Here is a 19,277-nt window from a genome sequence, read left to right as displayed (position 1 = left end):
CAACGGAAGATGCTCAAAAATAATCTGCAAATCAGGCATCATCTGTGGATGGAGAAATAAACATTTCAGCACTCCTTAATCTGTTGACCTTTTCCTGTATTTTCTGTTCTATTTTAATCAATTACAAAAGGTTTTCTAGTCCACTTATTTCTATGTGACACATGAGTAACTGTGGTTCTAGTAACAGTAACATTTGGTACAGTAAACACCTTTTAGTTCCAAGTGCAGTTTTCTCATCATCCTAATAAACAGCCATACAGACAATTCAAAACATCAGAACATTACACCAATTTCATATGTTTTAAAGTTTAAACACTAAGTGAAGTTTTGTTAGATAGATGTTGGTGGCAATGTAAATAAAGCTGGCCTTATACTTCTCATTTTGATATGGGTGAGGAGCAGATGTTGTGGTACAATGGTTTCACATTCTGTATTAGTTATTTAACAACTGACTACTAGAAGAGCATGGAATTTATTATGAGTGGGGCAAGATTGACTTCATATTGAAAACATTATTGCTCCTCAACTTTAGATTTAGTTTGACTGATAATTCAGGTAAGTTAAAATCGTATCTATATTTTCTAAAGTTTCCTCTAAATCAGATTCCACACATACATAATGTTGTGTGCTTTTTCTCTGTCTGTCTACCCTTATATCTCTTTCAAGTTTTATTTTCTCTCCCTTTTGCCCTTTTGTAATGCTTCTGTAGTTATTCATTTTGCTCACGATCTTCAAACATTTCTTCATTTATACAGCTTCATTTTCTGCTGAAGGATCCTGTTTCCTTGGTTGGCTATTGACTCTGTTGTGAACATGTGTGGGCAGCTTAGTTTATTTCACATTTTATCATTAACACAAGCCTGTAATTTTCTCAAAACTCCGTTTGCTCCGGTGTCAACATATTGCTGGAAGTGCCGTAGAAACTTGTGGGTTTCAGTTGTACCTTCCTCACAGCTGTAGCAACAGTGTGGGAGAAGCCATAAGGACATCACAAGCTCAATATTTACATTTCATCTGTTCCTGTGCCTTCCTTGCCTAAGTTTATATAGTGCCTTCAAATATTTAACAAGGTAAGCTTATGAGAAAACAATTTCACAGTTTGATCTTGAATACCTCCAAGTACAATCTGCTTCCCTTAATGAGTTGAGAGATATGTGGGTTAGCTGCAGTTCTTTTTAATCATACTTTGGAATGAATTAACAAGAGTAGGCCTCTCAGCACTTTGAACATGCCGTGCCATTCAATAAGATCATGGCTGTTCTTAACTCCCTGTTTGTCCCAACCCTTGTCTTAAAATTTGTCCATTAAAATCCATACAAGTTAGTCTTGAATAAATTCGGTGGAATAGCTTCCACTGCTTTCTGGAAGAGAGTTCAACAGATTTACAGTCTTCTAAGAGAAAATAAATTCTCTTCACTACCATCTTAAAAGAGAGATCAAATAGTCATCAACTGTGCCCCCTCGTTCCAGCTTCCCTTAACCCATAGAAGTCACAGATTTAGTGGTCACTTGTCTCTGTATAAACATTCTGGCCTCACTGAGGGTTATTCTCAGATGAAAGGAGAACTGGGCATGATCATGATATTTTTGTGTGGCCAACAGATCTCTGAGTACACTTGAATTAGTATATGAAGAAGGGCTTTTTGGTTAGTTACTGGAAAGCTGTACATCCCCAGGCAAAAGCGGAATCAAATTTACTAAGTCCCTCAAAGGGAAGCTGAACATAGTGGATTTTTATGTGAAGGTAACAGCTGTGATGTAATTAAAACACCCTTACTTTATCAGCAAAGCATTTGAAGAAATGTACCTTTTCAGGAAATATATCTTACCCCTTTATTATATACACGTAAATGTTCATTCACACAGCATGTCGGAATACTGAAAGCAGGTGTCTCCAAACACATTTTCCCATGTCTGTAAATTAATAATGCATATTAACATAGCTTATCAACCCTCAGTGTATATTAATAACTGGAAAAACAAATTGAGTGTAGTCTCATTTTTTAGAGATTCATTTGACTGAAGGTTGTTTTGTTCTCAGGTACGATAAATTGAAATTCAATATTATTATACTGTGAATTTTCTTCTAAAATAAAAATGTTGATATTGTTGACATATATATTTGTAAACTCTGAAGTTTAATACATTTTCCGAAGAACTATAATAATGGTCAATTATAAGTTTATGAATTTTTAATGCAAGAAAACAGTTACATTTGGGTAATCAAGTGATGATCATTTTGGTTATATTTATTGAAAAATATTTTATGCTTGAAAATATCTGTACTTGCTGATACATAGGTTGTACCATTACAGTGGAATTATATAACTAAGGGATCACTTTTTCTGCCATTAATCAAAATTACTATAAGTCATGTTTCTAAAATGGGAATTTGTGGGCACAAATTAGTGTGAATTTTCTTTGTGCTGTTTTGAGGTGAAAGGATACACAGAATTGCTCTTGAGACAACAGTAAAAGTAGAATAAGAATAATTTTGATGATTCAGAAATTAGGGCACCTTCATGCATGATTTTTATTTTGATTGCTCAGGAAGGTCTTAGTTTGAATATCAAGAGCTGCATTTCTCATTTCAACCAATGTAGTATTTACATTCCATATAGACAAAGACTTTCCTTTTGCCCTATACTACTGACCCTTGCAGGAATGGAAATCTGGCTGCACATCACATAAAACTCCACCATAACAAAATAATCTGTCAGCACTCACTATCCAAATTCACTTCCAAACAATGACAATTTAGGTCATCTGCATTCCCGTAAAATCTATTGTCTCCATGAAAGGAAGGAAAACACGAGGAGAAAAGCATATGCACGTTGAGTCAACCTTTTTATTCCGAGAGGCTAGATGAAGGACCAAGGCTTATAGTGTAGTATGTGCAGACTTTGAAAAAAAAAGAAGAAATTTTAAAGGTAAATCAAGGAGTTGGCAATTAAATGACATGGCATCTGGTTTATAAAGTTTGCAGGAGGAATGAAGGGGAGGTGAACATTTCAACAAAAGTCTTGAAAAGAATAAATCAAAGTAAACAATTCTATAACTCATAATCAGAAAATAGTACAGGAAGGAGGAAGAATCTATAACTTATGCATTTCTGGTTCACTTGATGCCATGTTCTAAGTGTATAATAGGAGAGTGTTGTTTTTTGACAAATTAATATGAGTAGAGCATTCTCATGTAGATTTTGCCAGGATAAAAAAGTCATTTGATATGTTAGTGTGTGCATCACTCATTGAATATGGAAAAAATATGTGTACCAAAAGTCTAATAAATCTAATACCTTCAGTTCTTGTTCACAATTTTTTTACTTGTTCATTTTGTGGAATATGGGTACTGTTGGCTGGTCAGCATTTATTACCCCTCCCTAGGTGCCCTTGAGAAGGTGTTGATGATCTGCCTTCTTGAACAGCCGCCATCCATCTGCTGTGGGTTAAACCACAATGCCTTTAGAACGAATTCCAGGATTTTGACCCTGTGACAGTGAAAGAATGGCAATATATTTCCGAGTCAGGATGGTGAGTGGCTTGGAGGGAAACTTGATGGTGGTGGTGTTCCCAGATATCTGCTGCCCTTGCTCTTCTAGATGGAAGTGGTTATGAGTTTGGAAGGTGCTATCTGAGGATCTTCGGTGAATTTCTGCCGTGCCTCTTGTAGATAGTACACACTGCTGCTACTGAGCGTCAGCGGTGGGGGGAGTGTATGCTTGTGGATGTAGTGCTAATCAGGCTGGCTGCTTTGTCCTGGATGGTGTCAAATTTCTTCAGTATTGTTGGGGCTGTGCACATCCAGGCAAGTGGGGAGTATTCCATCACACCCCTGACTTGTGCCTTGCTAATGGTGGGCAGGCTTTGAGAGTCAGGAGGTAAGTTACTTGTTGCAGTATTCCTAACCTCAGACCTGGTCTTGTAGTCACTGTGTTACATGGTGAGTCCAGTTGAATTTCTGATCAATGATAACCCCAAGATGTTGATAGTGGGAGATTCAGTGATGGTAACACCATTAAATGCCAAGGTGTGGTGGTTAGATTGTCTCTTATTGGTGATGATCATAGCCAGGTATTTGTATGATGTTAATGTTACTTGCTACTTCTCGGCCCAAGCCTGGATACTGTCCAGATTTTGTTGCATTTGAATATGGACTGCTTCATTGTTTGAGGAGTCACGAATGGTGCTGAACATTGTGCAATCATTGGCAAACATCCCCATTTCTGACCTTACGATGGAGGGAAGGTCATTGATGAAGCAGCTGAAGATGGTTGGGCCGAGGACACAACCCTGATGAACTCCTGCAGAGATGTCCTGGAGCTGAGTTGACTGACCTCCAACAACCACAACCATCTTGCTCTGTGTCAGATATGACTCTGACCACTGGTGTGTTTGCCCCCAATACTCATTGATTCCAGTTTTGCTAGGTCTCCTTGATGCCACATTCAGTTAAATGCAGCCTTGATGTCAAAGGCTGTCACTCTCACTTCACCTTTGGAATTCAGCTCTTTTCTCCATGTTGTCAAATGCTGTCAAGTTGATGGATTCAATATCCTGTAGAGCTGTACAAGGATATATATCTAATTAATTTTCAACTTAAGTCTTAAAGCCTCTAACTCATTTAATTGTTTGTTTCTCTTTTAATCCTAGAGCTACAAAAATGGCATTTCTTGTGATGATGATTCTGATTGGCTGCTTTATGCAGGGAAGTCAAGGGCTTAAAATTGCAGCATTTAACATCCAGAGATTTGATCAGTCAAAAGTCAGTGATCACAGGACTCTGAACATTCTTATCCTGGTAAGCACAATCAGAGCATTCTTATCCTGGTAAGCACAATCACAGCAAATATTCAGCAACATCTATAGATTGAGCACACACTTATTTTTGCTTTCCCTCAGATTTTACAAAGGTATGACCTTATCACCATTGAAGAAGTTATGGACGCTGACAATTCAGCAATAACACAACTAGTGATGGAACTGAATCGGTAAGTAAATAGAAACATTATCCTTGACCTTAATTTGAAGATGGAGCTATTCAGGTCAGAACTAAGAAAGATGTTAAATGGTCCGACCCTCAGTGAGATCTGGGGGATATCAATTCTAAGGCATTATCTGCACAGATTCCTGCCCAAAATTGGCGGGATGCAATAGCTGGTCAATGGTTGTGAAAGGAATGTTGGAAGGAAGGATTTAAAAAACAATTCTGAAAACTTGAATTATCAGATGGATTTAGGAAGAGCTATATAGTCACAAGAAGTTAGAGAAGTCCTACCAGTCCATGAATCTGTACATCACACCAACAGTGCACTGTGCCAAACATACTATTTTGAACAACTGCTATTCACACAAATAGTAAATTCCTCTCTGATGTAAAATGTGAAGCATATAAATTCCTGTTCAGTATGGTTTTCTGACCAATGATCATCAATGAAATTAAATAAACAAACTGAAGATACAAAAATAACCTCTCCCTTTCTTGCCATCTGAGACCTGAATTTAGAATTATCATGTAGTTCACTATATTGTTAAAAACAGCCTTTTTTCAAATTAGATCATAATTTGATGATTTTATAGATTCTTATATTTTTGAATCATTTAACACAAGCAACAATAATGTTTTTGTTTTTCAGATCAACCAAACTGCAATATAATTACATCATCTCTGATCATCTTGGTCGCAGTTCATACAAAGAAAAATATGCATTTGTGTACAAGTGAGTCTCCTACTTGAACATGAGTTGTCCATGTCCCATGCAGAGATGCAGAGATGGAGTTTTGGGTTAAGTTGACTTGATTCATTTAGCTTCTCTATGAAAAAAAAAGTTTTGCCCTATTTACTGAACATGTTAGCTTCCCCAAATCATAGTGACCATGACATGAGCATCCTGGTTTGATAAAATAAAGAGCGCATTGTCTGAAGATTTTACACAGATGATAATATTTGACAGTCCAGATAAAGATGTATTTAAGTAAAACAACAATAAACAAACTGCGGATGCTGGAGATGAAATTAAAACATAAATTACTGGCAAAGCTCAATAGCTCTGTCAGCATCTGTGGGGAGAATGCAAAGTAATGTTTTCAGTCCTGTTACTCTTCAACAGAATTATTTAAGCAATGTGGTAAAGTATCCTTCTGGCAGGCTTCCATGGCAGAACAAATAAACTACATGACAAACTCCCCTTTCAGTATTCCACACTCCCACTCCAGAACAGAATGTACGAAAGTTCATACTGACAGCAGATTGTAACGTCGTCTTCCAAGGTGCAGGGAAATGTTTAATCAGGCTACAGAGTGTGGATAGAGGATCCTGCCATCTTCCCACCTCTGCCCTAATTACATCTGGAACAGGAAGGTTCACGGATGACTCCAGCCTCCACAACAATTGAGGCGCTTAAATGGGAGTCAACGTAGTTTAAATTAGTATATAAACTAAATGATATTCCAATGACCATTAATTTGAAAGTCAGATGACATGTTCCTTTCTAAAACAGGTTTATTGTACCACATTATGCACATTATTTTGCCACTGAAGGGCTCCTGTGGAACAATGGCGGCATCCCTGCCTCCAGGCCAGGAGGCCCAAATTCAAATTCCACCTGTTCCAGAGATGTATAATAACATCTTTGGGCTTGTTGATTATAAAATTGCACGAAATATATTTTACCATTGAAGTGCAAGTGCATTTAATCTGGATTGACCTTATAGGGCCACTTTGTCCAATTATTAAAGGAACATCCTGTGATCATCTTTGACATCATTTGAATGAGAGTGACATCAAACACCCCAAGTAAAACTAAGTAAATGACATTCTGGGGAAAACTCTTCACTAGTTTGAGTCATACCTCGCACAAAGGAAGATGATAGTGTTTGTTGGAGATTAGAGATCACAGCTCCAAAACATCTGAGCAGAAGGTTGACAGGTTAGTGTCCAAGTTCCAACCATGTTCAGTTGTTTCATCAAGTACCTTCCCTCAATCATGGTCAGAAATGGGGATATTTACTGTCAATTGCACAATTTTCAACACTATTCACAATAACTCAGATACTGAAATAGTATCTGAGAAAACTAGACTGAAAATGTAGATTTTGCAATTTGAAATGCCACAGGTAAGGAAGGAACAATCCAAGTTGAACCATATTTAGACTTCAGTGCACTCAGAAGATTGTTGTATGTGCCTTTAGCAGCATTAAAATACAATTTAAAAGAAAGAACTGCAGATGCTGACAAAGGGTCACTGGACTTGAAATGTTAGTATTTGTGGAGAGAAAGCAGAGTTGTCAGTCTTGCTGATTTTCAGTTTTCGTTTCAGATTTCCAGGATTCACAATTCTTTGTTCAAAAACAAATTGCCTGACAATCAAACATGATGACTGACTTTGCTTTGTTTCTGGCAGCGAGAATATTCTCAAGCCTATGGAGTGGTACCACTTTGATGATGGCTGTGAACAGTGTGGGACCGACACTTTCATCCGTGAACCTTTTATAGTGCACTTCCATTCCCTCACTACAAGTATGCTTTGGTCATCTCAAACAGTTATTTTGTTTTGTTGGGAAAATCTCAAATGCACTAAAGCTAATAAATTATTCTGGTGTCCTTGCTGACAAATAAAACACCGAAGTTGAAAACCTGATTGAGAAGGTGATCAGCTTCAATCCTGATGAAATATATTACTAGTAGCCAGTGACTCAGCTAGAAATACAAATAATTTATTGCCACATTATACTGGCTTTCGCTCTCACCAAGAAATATGTTGCTCAGAAAAGTTGATTTGAACTGCAGGTTTTTAATCTCATTAAATACCACCAGGACTCTGTCAGGTACATCTTGCCTTATACAAAGTCAATAACACAAACAAATTGAACTGATCTAAGTAGCTTTATTCTCCAAGCCCCACATGTCCATACATCATAAGCCAAGTGACATATGGCAGAAGATGCTTTATTGTGATTGAAATCATGGAAGAAATGTTTTTGCAGCATAAGAATTCTTCTAATTATTGTTATTTTATTTTTACTCCTCCTAACTCAAGCCACCTTGAGTTTTTCCCATTGCTGTACTTCTATTTAACATGAAGACACAAGTCATTCAGTAACTCTGATGCTTTTTCTGTCTTGGTGACAGACTAAAAATGGGCATGATTTTAACTCACTCTGAACACATTCACCTATACAGAGGTAAGCTTACCTCTGATCAAGAAATCATGAATTTGCCACATGGGAACTTACTGTCACAAATGCGTGACCTACTACCACAAGGGACAATCTTCTGGTTCTCCAACACCATGTTTCAGCAGATGACAAGAATTTTGTTTTCGCAAAATCTTATGTTTATTTTAGATGCTGAAAATCTGGAAACCTGAAAACCAGCAAAGTTTGTGTCAGTTGTACCCAAAATGAAAACTCTTGATGACTGTGACTTTTAAATTTTGTGAAATTTGTGAAATTTCCTTTCTGTTTTTAAAGTATGTTGAGTAATGAACATGCCACCCGTACCACTGAGAAAACTAAACCAATCGCCCTTCAATCAGCTTATTAAGAGCTGACAGATAGGGCGTGGGTGAGTTTCTTGGCAAGCCCCAGGCTTTGACAATAACATCCCAGTTCACCATAAACTAGCAACCAATCAGAGTCTGCTGCTTGAGGCCTATATATAATCATCAAGAAGGTAAATACCTTTTATGCCCTTGTCATGCAGTAGGTGAGCCATAGGGAAAGGGGGTGAGTCAGAAGTGAGGGCATTGGAGGCTTTCAGAGACCGTCTCTTTCTTCCAATCTGTGCTTCAAATTGACCCAAATGAAGGCAGTTAGAGGCCCCTCTAAATCAATGGCCACGTTGCCCTTGTTTCAGATTCGGGAAACTATCCACAATTCTCACTCATGAGGTTGGTAGGTGATCAGAGAAATGGCAAGTTAAGGTCCTTGTGTGGCCATTAGGTAGCCATTTAAGAGCCTTAATTGATAGCAAGCCAGGAAAGTTGCCCATGGACTTCCTCGCCTGTGACTTAATTAGTGAGAGGGTGAGAAGGAAAAGAGTTTCTCTTCAGGGGCATGTTATGCTCTTATTTCGCCTTCTCACCACCTGCATGGAAGGGAAAATCACACCCTTTGCCTTTATTTCTATAACTCAAAGGCACTGCTGTGGATTGAAATTTTTATATGTCCCAAATACAAATTGAAATGTTGTGCTTGTTTTGTTTTGCCTTCAAAATAACAGGCAAATTCTAAGAAATATTACCCTTCACAAAATCTCTGATAATAACATTTGTTACAACGTGTTTTGACAGCTGTCAAGGATTTTGTACTCGCAGCCATCCACACCAGTCCAAGTTATGCTGTCAGAGAAGTTGATGGATTGTATGATGTTTGGGCTGATGCAAGAAATCACTTCAATACCGAGGTAAGTACTACTATTACTTAGTACTACCACATAGTATTTACTACTAAGTAAATACTAAGACTGCTCATTCAGCCTAAAAGATGGACATAAGATATAATAGGCGTAAGCTGGTGCTTATGCTTTACCCTTATTTATCATCTTATCAACGTATCCTTCATTTCCTTTCTCCCTCATGCCTCGCGTGTCCTTGAACAAATTTATACCACTCTCACCAGATTAATTCTGTGAGCAGTACGGTTGCTCAGTGGTTAGCACTGCTGCCTCACAGTGGCAGGGACACAGGTTAGATATGTGGAAGGCTTTCAAAGAGAGGTTGACTAGTGTGCAGGACAGACATGTCCCTGTGAAAATGAGGGATAGAAAGGACAAGATTAGGGAACCATGGATGACAAGTGAAATTGTGAGACTAGCAAAGAGGAAAAAGGTAGCACACGTATGGTCAAGGCGACTGAAAACAGATGAAGCTTTGGAAGAATATCGGGAAAGTAGGACCAATCTGAAACGAGAAATTAAGAGGACTAAAAGGGGTCATGAAATATCTTTAGCAAACAGGATTAAGGAAAAACCCAAAGCCTTTTATTCATACATAAGGAGCAAGAGGGTAAATAGAGAAAGGGTTGGCCCACTTAAGGACGGGGGAGGGACGTTATGTGAGGAGTCAGAGAAAATGAGTGAGATTCTTAATGAGTACTTTGTGTCGGTATTCACTGAGGAGAGGGACATGACCGATGTTGAGGTTAGGGATAAATGTTTGATTACTCTAGGTCGTCAACATAAGGAGGAGGGAAGTTTTGTGTATTCTAAAAGGCATTAAGGTGGGCAAGTCCCCAGGTCTGGATGGGTTCTATCCCAGGTTACTGAGGGAAGCAAGAGAGGAAATAGCTGGGGCCTTAACAGATATCTTTGCAGCATCCTTGAGCATGGGAGAGGTCCCGGAGGACTGGAAAATTGATAATGTTGTCCCCTTATTTAAGGAGGGTAGCAAGGATAATCCAGGTAATTATAGACCAGTGAGCCTGACGTCAGTGGTGGGGAAGCTGCTGGAGAAGATACTGCGGGATAGGGTCTATTTACATTTGGAAGAAAATGGGTTTATTAGTGATAGGCAGCATGGTTTTGTGCAGGGAAGGTCATGTCTTACCAACTTGATAGAATTATTTGAGGAAGTGACAATGTTGATAGATGAGAGAAGGGCTGTAGATGTCATTTGGAACATAGAACAATACAGTGCAGAACAGGCCCTTCGGCCCTCGATGTTGCGCCAACCTGTGAACTAATCTAAGCCCCTCACTCCTGCTCTACACCGTCCCCATGGACACAAACCCCTTCCCCGTTCACTCCCCTCCCGCTCTACACCGTCCCCATGGACCCAAACTCCTTCTTGTTCACTCCCACTCTACACCGTCCCCATGGACCCAAATCCCTTCCCCGTTCACTCCCGCTCTACACTGCCCCATGGACCCCAAACCCCTTCCCCTTCACTCCTGATGGGCTTCAATAAGGCATTTGATAAGGTTCCCCATGGTAGGCTGATGGAGAAAGTAAAGTCGCATAGAATCCACAGTGTACTAGCTAGATGAATAGAGAACTGGCTGGGCAACAGGAGACAGAGAGTTGTAGTGGAAGGGAGTTTCTCAAAATGGAGAACTGTGGCCAGTGGTGTTCCACAGGGATCCGTGTTGGGACCACTGTTGTTTGTGATATACATACATGATCTGGCAGAAGGGATGGATGGTCTGATTAGCAAGTTTGCAGATGACACTAAGATTGGTGGAGTAGCAGATAATGAAGGGGACTGTTGGAGAATGCAACAGAATATAGATAGGTTGGAGAGTTGGGCAGAGAAATGGCAGATGGAGCTCAATCCAGGCAAATGCAAGGTGATGCATTTTGGAAGATCCAATTCAAGAGCGAACTATACAGTAAATGGAAAAGCCCTGAGGGAAATTGATGCACAGAGAGATCTGGGTTTTTAGGTCCATTGTTCCCTAGAGGTGACAACACAGGTCAATAGAGTGGTGAAGAAGGCAGACGGCATGCTTTCATTTATCGGATAAAGTATTGAGTACAAGAGTTGGCAGGTCATGTTACAGTTGTATAGGACTTTGGTTCGACCACATTTGGAATACTGCGTACAGTTCTGGCCACCACATTACCAAAGGTGTGAATGCTTTGGAGAAGGTGCAGAAGAGGTTCACCAGGATGTTGCCTGGTATGGAGGGTGCTAGCTATGAAGAGAGGTTGAATAGATTAGGATTATTTACATTAGAAAGATGGAGGTTGAGGGGGGACCTGATTGAGGTCAACAACATCATGTGAGGTATAGACAGGGTGGATAGCAAGAAGCTTTTTCCCAGAGTCGGGACTCAGTTACTAGGGGTCATGATTTCAAGGTGAGAGGGGAAAATTTTAAGGGAGATATGCGTGGGAGGTTCTTTATGCAGAGGGTGGTAGGTGCCTGGAATGCGTTGCCAGCGAAGGTGGTAGAGGCAGGCATACTGGCGTCATTTAAGATGTATCTAGGCAGATACATGAATGGGCAGGGAGCAGAGGGATACAGATCCTTGGAAAATAGGCGACAGGTTTAAATAGAGGATCTGGATTGGCGCAGGCTTGAAGGGCCGAAGTGCCTGTTCCTGTGCTGTAATTTTCTTTGTTCTTTGATTCCATAAGACCATAAGACATAGGAGCAGAAATTAGGCCATTCTGCCCATCGAGTCTGCTCCACCATCCAACCATGGCTGATAAGGTCCTCAAATCCATTCTCCTGCTTTCTTCCTGTAACCCTTGATCCACTTGATAATCAAGAACCTATCTATCTCAGTCTTAAATGTACTCAATGATCTGGCCTCCCGAGCCTTCTGTGTCAGTGAATTCCAAAGATTCAACACTCTCTAGCCAAGAAATATGTTGCTCAGAAAAGTTGATTTGAACTGCAGATTTTTAATATCATTAAATGCCATCAGGACTCTGTCAGGTACATCTTGCCTTATACAAAGTCAATAACACAAACAAATTGAACTGGTCTAAGTAGCTTTATTGTCCAAGCCAATATCAATTCCACCATTGGGCAACTGTCTGTGTGGAGTTTGCACATTCTCCCCGTGTCTGTGTGAGTTTCCTCTGGGTTCTCTGGTTTCCTCCCACAGTCCAAAGATGTGCAGGTCAGGCAAATTGACCAGACTAAAATTGCCCATAGTGTCTAGGGATGTACACGCTATGGGGATTAGCCATGGGAAATGCAGGGGTACAGGGATAGGATAGAGGGTGGGTCAGGGTGGGATGCTCTTCAGATCATGGGTGTGGACTCAATGAGCCAAATGGCCTGCTTCCACACTAGAGGGATACTATGGTTCAATGAATTTCATGTCTATTCCCTATTGTTGAAGGGATTTTTCCTGAATTACCTACTAAACCTATTAGTCACTGTCTTTATTTACAGCCCCTTATTCTAGTGTCAAGAATAAATAACATATTCCCCATTTATATCAAATACTTTTGATGTTTCTATCAAACCCTTCAGATTTCTAAAAAGGTTAGTCTCCTTCCTTCTAGAGAAAAGAAAGCGCCAAACTGTTTAACTTTGCCAATAGGCATAACATCTCAGTTTTGGTACGATTCGAATAAATCTCCTTTGAGTATTCAGTATTTTTATCTACTGTTGAGATAATCTAATGGTTCAATTCAATCATAACATGCTTTTTTCTGATTTTTGTGATATTAGCTCCTAGTTTGCTGTCCATACTTGGCTTTTCTGCTTTTTGAGGAGATTTCTCTTCCAGACATCTTACCAAATTGTGACCAGTTATTACTGTATCCGACAATACAAGGGCACATTGAGTTGACTTAATTGCAGATTTTTCCTGAAATGTTGAAATCCTGAATGTTTAGATACTTTTATCAAAGATCCCCACCTAAATATTTCATTACCTTTTAATCAGAAAAGAAATTGAAGCCTAATTTTAAACTGTCTGCACTGTAAGATTGGGGCTCTCATTTAGTTTATGCCCGATGATGTCAATGAAGAATAAATTAGGCTGTCTGGTAATCAATCAAATCCTATCCCAATAAAAACAAAGTTGCTGGCAAAGCTCAGCAGGTCTGGCAGCATCTGTGAAGGAGAAAACAGTGTTAACGTTCATCAGTTCTGAGGAAGGGTCACCGGACCCAAAACGTTAACTCTGTTTTCTCCTTCACAGATGCTGCCAGACCTGCTGAGCTTTGCCAGCAACTTTGTTTTTGTTCCTGATTTACAGCATCCACAGTTCTTTTGGTTTTTATTTTTTATTTAAATCCTATCCCAACCCAGGCAGGCTACATTTATATTATCCACTTAATTTCATCCTGAATAAGCGTAACTGTATTCGAAAAAAAAACAAGTAAATTCAAGTCGCAAGATAACAAAGTACGGAGCTGGATGAACACAGCAGGCCAAGGAGCATCTTAGGAGCACAAAAGCTGACGTTTCGGGCCTAGGAGGATCTAGGCCCAAAATGTCATTTTTTGTGCCCCTAAGAAGCTGCTTGGCCTGCTGTGTTCATCCAGCTCCACACTTTGTTACCTTGGATTCTCCAGCATCTGCAGTTCCCATTATCTTTAAATTCAAGTCGCAAGTTGACTCACATTGGATACATTCATTTTGTTGACCAAGATTACTGAATTGACACCCATTGTAACACTTCTATGCCTGAGAGCCCCACATCCGTAAATGGATGTAACAATTGACTGCTTACCTTCTGGTCTATTTTGATCAGTGTACAGAATCCAGTGTCAATGTCAGGTACTTCCAAATGAATTAATTACACAGAGTGCAGTTCTTCTGTTGATATTTTATTCCAAATAGCCTAACCTCAAAAGTAATTTGAATTTAAAACAATTATGTAAGTGTTACATCAAAGAAAGTGTATATTCAGTACATTCAATCATTTAATTTTCCTTATTAATCTTTGTAAAGCACTTTGAGATGTTTTATTACATTGAAGATGTCAAATCGATTAATAATTGCTTCCTTTGTTAATATGGCTCGATTGTTAAGAGAAATAGACACTTTCCAAACTAATTCCACTTGTTGTCTCTTGGTTTCCAATGCAGAACATCTTGATACTTGGAGATTACAATGCAGCGTGTACATATGTCACAGATAGTGACTGGCCTCAAATATGACTGCGTCAACATAAAAATTTTCATTGGCTGATTGGTGATGAGATAGATACAACTGTCAGTAAATACACACATTGTGCATATGACAGGTAATGCTGACACACATTGATGTAAGTATTCATAGTGTATGTATTTTATACTTCAAAAATATGTTCATTGTTTCAACCCAGTCATATTTCCAATTTTGACATTTTGCATGAAAGCAGTTATACCTCAATTGGTAGTAAAGTGTGAAGCTGGATGAACACAGCAGGCCAAGCAGCATCTCAGGAGCACAATTGGTACTGTCTTTCTTGAATCAGAAGGTTACTAGCTCAAGTCAGAATCCACTATATGTTGTCTTTTGGTGAAGCATTGTCTGCCCTCTTGGATAGACATACAAGATCCTGTGGTGATTTCTGGAAGAACAGCAGGGGAGTCACCCCCCAGTGGCTTTGTCAATTCTTAACCCTTAATCCATGTCACAAAATTTAGTATCTGGTCATTATCACATTGTTATTTATGGGACCTTGTGGAGTACCAATTGGCTACTACGTGTCCTACATTCCAAGTACTTCAAAAGTACTTAATTGATTATAAATCGATTTTGGGGCATTGTGAAAGATGCTATATAAATGCAAGTCTCTCTTTTTATTCTTAGGTTTGTTGCGACCACAAAAGGATTGCTTAAGACCATAGTTGCTGGCTCAGTCAGGGCCTTCAATTTCCAAAAAGCTTTTGATCTCCCATATCATACAGTAAGAAAATGATATTTGTACACAACTGCGAACTGTAAAAAAAATTTTACTATTGCTTAGAAAATATTTATCAATAGAACAGTTGAGGGTCACATTGTGTATAGTTATTGTTATAGCCTTTGTTCAAATATTAAAAAATAAATTGTTGACATTTTTGACCCATATTTTAGATTTGTTTCTATACTATAGGTGAAAGAAGTCTCAGATCATTACCCTATTGAACTTGAACTGGAAGACGATCGTAAGTAAATAAACATTACCCTTTATTAAGGTATTAGAACACGTGATTGTGAAGCAAAATAACACAATGGAGCTTAAACTTTGGTAATCTCAGTAAGATAAACTTTTGATTAAAAATACCTCATGACCAGCTTAAATACAATTTTATATCATGTGCTGAAGGTACTTTTTGAACAGCATTTTAAAGAGACATTTTTTATTCATAATGTAGGCTTGTCACTCTTCTTAAGAAGCACAAAATAGTTGCAAAATTCCCTTAAATTCTAATACCAGTCAAACACATTCCATGAGAAAAAATATGCACAGTTGGTGTTTAATATTTCATTTTTATCTCAACAAAGACTGAATTGTCAAGTTTAATGATTGTAAAAAGAAGGAAGCACAGCATTTTGCTATCAGTTTTGTCAATGGCCCACATATAGAAATCAAAATACAGGCTGTTTTCCTTGTTGTTTAACCACTATGATGGTAATATTAAAGTTATAAAAAAGGGACAGATAACATTTTTATGGTAATCCATGGAAAATAGCAATCGCTGACAAAGTCAGCATTGCCCTTCACAAAACATGTTCCAGGCCAATTCATAGGACAGTTAAGGATCAGACTCATTGACACATATCAGGAATCACATACTATCCAGGTTGGAAAAGGACAGCAGGTTTCCTTCTCAAAGTGACATCAGGAGATGAAACGGAATTTTGCAACAGTTTGGTGGGTTTTTTGTCAGCACTGCTGATGCAGTCTTTTAATTCTAGATTCTCTTAGTTAGCTGAACTTAAATTCTCAAACTGTTACCGTGGGTTTTGAATTGATGCCTCTGTATCATTAATCCAGGATCTTTGGATTAGTAATCAGTGACTGGGCTATGAATATGAAACCACAAGTTCGCACATTATCAATGGTATTCTCATTTTTCCATATTTTTAATAGAATAGCTACAATATTTGAGAAATTAATTTACATGTTATTCAGATGAGTAGAATTTGGTGTTGCTTTCCAAATTGATATGATTATGGCCAGAATTACTGTGATCATTTAGAATTATTCTGACAGTGAGTGCCAAGTCATTGAAGTATCATTACTCCCAACTAGTTAAATACCTAAGGCAAGGGCAGATGAATTTCAGGCTGTTGTTACTGTTTGCAAAAATACTCAAATCCAGATTGATATTTTCTAACAACACTGTAAAACTTTTTAAACAGTTGAGATTTTAGGGGATAATTTTAACATCCAAAATAGAGGAGTTAGAGTTCAGTAGGAAATGAAATACATAAAAACCTGAAATGGGAACTTAACCAGCTACAAACCTGAGCTCTTCTAGTTTTAACGGAGGCAAAGAATCAGGCAAGCATCCAATCGGCTCTCAGGAGGTGGGTCCATTGTTAAAGTCTTTTAAAAATGGAAGTGGGGAACCTTTTTATCCTATGTCAACCAGGTTTTCCAGGCCTCTAGCAACCAGCAGTTAAAAAGGGCTACATCTATCAGTGAACAGTTTCATTGGACTGCTTGTGAGCTAGGAGGAAAAGTGCCTACTCAAGACTCACAAGCTTATTTGACCTTGCCCCCCCAACTCCCTGGTCTCATCTGATACCACCTTCCATCACTGATTCCTGCCAGACTCCTCCTGGCATCCTCCCCATCATTAACATCTCCTCTAACCATAGCCTAGCCATCATCCACACCCTTACTAGCCCTGATCTCAACCTCCAATAACCAGGAATTTTACCTGACCCTTGACTGTGGCATATTTAATATTCAGGTATGTGTATGGTACACAGCTGAATTAATACAATTCATTCATAACTTTTAATAGTAGTTTTCAATGTGAAGTGTGGTGTTGTCATTTGAGGCAAGGTGAGCAGTAAATTAGAAAGCAAGTATTAGAAAGACGGCAGTGCCATAACCCATAACCAATCCCATGGACCCGCACGCCTTCCCATTCACTCCCACTGCACACAATCCCAATGGACCAAACTCCTTCCCATTCACTCCCACCGCACACAGTCCCAATGGACCAAACTCCTTCCCATTCACTCCCACTGCACACAATCCCAATGGACCCAATCCCTTCCCATTCGCTCCCACTGCACACAATCCCAATGGACCAAACTCCTTCCCATTCACTCCCATTGCACACAATCCCAATGGACCCAATCCCTTCCCATTCACTCCCACTGCACATAATCCCAATGGAACAAACCCCTTCCCATTCACTCCTGCTGTACACAATCATATTCCGCTTGGGAACCCTGCAGCCCAATGGTATCAATGTGGACTTCACCAGCTTCAAAATCTCCCTTTCCCCCACCGCATCCCAAAACCAGCCCAGTTCGTCCACTGCACCACACAACCAGCCCAGCTCTTCCCCTCCACCCACTGCATCCCAAAACCAGTCCAACCTGTCTCTGCCTCCCTAACCTGTTCTTCCTCTCACCCATCCCTTCCTCCCACCCCAAGCCGCACCTCCATCTCCTACCTACTAACCTCATCCCACCTCCTTGACCTGTCCGTCTTGCCTGGACTGACCTATCCCCTCCCTACCTATACTCTGTCTATATCATTTTATGTGTTCATTTTTAAAGAATATTGTTCGAAAAGAATGTGCTTGTTTGCCTACTAGCTCTTGCAATTGTCATGCATAGAGTAAAGCTTTCTTCTGCCTTATCCAGTTTTGTCTTTTTGCATAGCTAACACTGCTGATGCTAAATATGAGACTGGGACAAGTATTGGCATCAATGGTGGAATCAGTGGTGGTCCATGTAGCTGCGAAGGTGTAGATATGACATCCTGCGCTGGATGATGTGGTGCATATTCACCTAATTTTCCATGCAGTTGTACTGCAAGCTGTTCTGAATACCAACATTGTTGTGTTGACTATGGAGATTATTGTTAAGGTTAGTAAAGCACAACCTGTTTGTGGTGTCTATTCAGAAGTTGTTAGATCCTTACTAACGAGCACATATTTGTGCTTTTGAGTCTGTTGGCTGTTTTGGAAATATGAACGTGGCAAAGTTTCAAACAAAAGACGAACATACTAAATACATCTGTCTTAGACCTACATTCACATTGCAGACCAGATTAATTGATGTGAAAACATTGTTTGCTGTGAACCACCTCTGAATGGCCTCGAATACAGTTTAAGTAAGGGGACAGCATTGTATGTTTATATGGTTTGTAATACAATGTGATGCCAACACCAACCCAGGTTACCATGAAGGACTCTCTTTCTCAATCTCTCCCCACAACTGAGACATGATGACCCTCAGGTTAAACTACTTCTGGGCACCTCTGTCTGCATGAGGGAGCAGCCCTATGGTCAGATAAGACTATGACAAAAACCAAACTGGGTTGGGCAATAGAATTGGAGGCAAGTCTTTGACTTGTGGTGAAGTTGAAAGAGTCCAAAAAGCCTTTGTAGACTCCAGTCACAAAATTACAAACTACTACAGAAATAATCAACAAGCCTACATAATGTTTAACTTTGCAGCAATAAAATAAAAATCAAAGTGTTGATCAAACATCAGATCAGCCCATACCTTGAATACCACATAACAAATATGGTCACAAAAAAACCACAGGGGAAAATTTTGTGCAGACAAGAGCTTTGACGGTGATATTTGGAGTCATATTTTAAAACATTTGCAGAAGCAAGGACGAGGTCCAGATTCTTTTGCCATTTCCAACCTCCAAATGGCATGGCAGGTTGCTAGCATGGCCATGCCTCGCACATTTTTG

General features: G+C 39.3%; 1 pseudogene; it reads left to right on the top strand.

The window, feature by feature from the left end:
* The first annotated feature begins 4,662 nt into the window (after positions 1-4,662).
* LOC125466438 (deoxyribonuclease-1-like) lies at positions 4,663-18,435 on the top strand (annotated as a pseudogene).
* Positions 18,436-19,277: the final 842 nt, after the last annotated feature.

This window comes from Stegostoma tigrinum, chromosome 31, assembly GCF_030684315.1.
Source record: "Stegostoma tigrinum isolate sSteTig4 chromosome 31, sSteTig4.hap1, whole genome shotgun sequence".
Lineage (NCBI taxonomy): Eukaryota > Metazoa > Chordata > Chondrichthyes > Orectolobiformes > Stegostomatidae > Stegostoma > Stegostoma tigrinum.
This window is presented reverse-complemented; position numbering and strand designations above follow the sequence as displayed.